This window comes from Schistocerca americana, unplaced genomic scaffold (genome assembly GCF_021461395.2).
Source record: "Schistocerca americana isolate TAMUIC-IGC-003095 unplaced genomic scaffold, iqSchAmer2.1 HiC_scaffold_47, whole genome shotgun sequence".
In the NCBI taxonomy this organism is placed as follows: Eukaryota; Metazoa; Arthropoda; class Insecta; order Orthoptera; family Acrididae; genus Schistocerca; species Schistocerca americana.
Genome location: NW_025726203.1, coordinates 280,001 through 282,500, shown reverse-complemented (window position 1 = coordinate 282,500; position 2,500 = coordinate 280,001). Strand labels below are relative to the sequence as shown.

General features: G+C 63.0%; 1 pseudogene; it reads right to left on the bottom strand.

Annotated features, from left to right (window-relative positions):
- The window catches only part of LOC124583779, a 7,992-nt pseudogene that overhangs the window by 2,853 nt on the left and 2,639 nt on the right, over nt 1–2,500 (bottom strand).

Sequence of the window (2,500 nt, the reverse complement as noted above, 5' to 3'; positions counted from 1 at the left end):
CACACGTAGGGCGGGCACGGTGGCGTTGCCCGCTTTGAAGGTAACGTCGGCGTCGACCTTCACCTTCTTGTCGCGCCCAGACGCGACTAAGGCGAGGGTGAAACACTTCCGGGCGTTGATCTGCAGCCCCAGATGGGCGAGGGCTGCGACGGCTGCGTCGATGAGGGACTGCAATCCCCTCGCGGTCGATGCAAAAAGCAGGACGTCATCTGCGAAGGCCGCAGCGTTAACTCTGCGACCAAGGATCCGAGCTCCGATGTGGGAGGGAAGTTGACTCAAAACATAGTCCACCGCAAAATTGAAAAGGAGGGGGGAGAGGGGGTCACCCTGACGCACACCCCTAGCCGGCTGCAGGGGCACGCCCACGTCGGCGCCGCCCGCTATCACCGTCGTGCTACCCTCGTAACACCTTTCGACGTACTCAATAAAGCAATCCGGCAGGCCATGAGCCCTCAGCACGGGGCGGAGGGCGGCATGGTCCACCGAATCGAACGCTTTAGAGACGTCGATCGATGCCACAAAAACAGAGCGACAGGAGCGGACTGCGTCGGTGAGAGCAGTGTCCAAGATGAAGGTGTTTTCCAACATCCCATCCCGGGGGATGAATGCCCGCTGACGTTCGTCCACAGCACATGCACGCATCAGGCGTGACGCGAGAACCTTGTGAAAGGTCCGCGCCAACACCGAGCAGACCGTAATGGGGCGAAAGTCAGCGGGGGATGTTGGTGCAGCCGTTTTGGGGAGAAGTGACGTCCGGGCGCGAAGCAGACGCTCGGGGAGGGCGCGGGCCAGGAGGAAGAGGTTCAAGAGTTTCACCAGGACTTCATGCGGCAGGCGCCGCAGCTCCGCTGGAGTCAGGCCGTCCGGCCCGGCTGCCGATCCCCTGGGCGGCAAGGCAGCAGCGACCTCCTCACGTGTGACCGGCCCCCATAGGCACTCAGGAGCGACAGGCTCCGAGTGCGGGAGAAGGCGGTCACGGATGAAGCCGGCGGTGGAGATCGGCTTCTTCGTGAAGAGGTCCGCCCAGAAGTCCAGCAGACCGGGGATGTCGGGTGGCGGCTGCAGCAGGGTGCCGTCCAGCAAGCCGCGCACGCAACGTGCACGCGACCTACGGAAGGCGTCCTGTGTCCGCGCGTATTCCCAGCGGCGCCGCTTGCGCTTCTGCAGCAGCGGGGCGGCAGGCGGCCGCTTGGATGGTTGGCGCGGCCGCTGTGTCCTGGTGATCGACCTCTCCCCCCTGGACCCGACCGACGCAAGGGCATCCGGGAGCATGCCCAGGATGACATCGGGCGGCGTGCCCCGCCCCAGACCAATGACTCGATCCAGGGCAGAGAAACGCTGGGCGGAAGCAGGTAGCCCCGCCAGATGCTCCCAGATGGCGGCGTCAGTCGGCCCCTCCGGCGGCGGCCCGGTGGTGTCGGCCGCGAAGTCCTCGGCTGCGTCGACGGGCGGCGCAGCGGCCTCGCCCGCGTCAGGCAGCGAGCTCGCTGCTCCACGGCGGGACGCCGGCTCTTCACCCCGACCGATCTCAAGTGCCTCCATGAATTGGCGGACAAGCTGCTTGTGGGCAGCTTGCCGCCGTCGGCACTTGATTGCCTCAAGCGTTCGGTCGGGGAACATCCTGGTAAGTTCTTGATTTACAAAGAAGAACCGGGCGTCCCTCTCCAGGAACAGTTCGGCCTCTGCCTTGGCGAGCGACAGGACTTCTTCCTCCGTCCACCTCGCGCGATGCCTCTCCGTCACGATCTCAGCGTTGGCGGCCGCAGGGTGTTGGCGGCGGCGATGGACCCCGAGACCGTTCTTCGTGGTAAAAGTGCGGTGGCACTCACTGCAAGCAAAGGGAGCTACACAAACTATCGCATTTTCGTTACGGCCGGTTGGCCGGATAGGTGCTGGGGTAGCTGGGGTGGCACCTTCAGCGGAAGGGCCACCATCCCTTGTTTCTTGTCGGCTGCCCCCAACTATAAAGGGATAATGCGAGGGGGGGCTGGTAACCCCCCCAAGCCCCTGGTGCGGTCTTCCACTCTGCAAAAATCAGCGGGCCCACGAGAAGGGGAGAAGACCGCAGGAGAGGAGAGGCTAAGAGGGCTAGGCCCATGTATTGCGCATCACTCTCCCTGTAACTATAACCCAAGGAAGGCACCTCGCAGCAGCAGCACGACTACATCAAGACCGCACTTCGAAAAGCCAAGTCCGGATGCAGCCACACCGCCGCCACTTGGCCATCTTAAGAGAGTCATAGTTACTCCCGCCTACTTAAGAGAGTCATAGTTACTCCCGCCGTTTACCCGCGCTTGCTTGAATTTCTTCACGTTGACATTCAGAGCACTGGGCAGAAATCACATTGCGTCAGCACCCGCTAGGGCCATCGCAATGCTTTGTTTTAATTAGACAGTCGGATTCCCCCAGTCCGTGCCAGTTCTGAGTTGATCGTTGAATGGCGGCCGAAGAGAATCCGCGCACCCGCGCGCCCCCGGAGGAGCACGCTAAGGCGGACGCG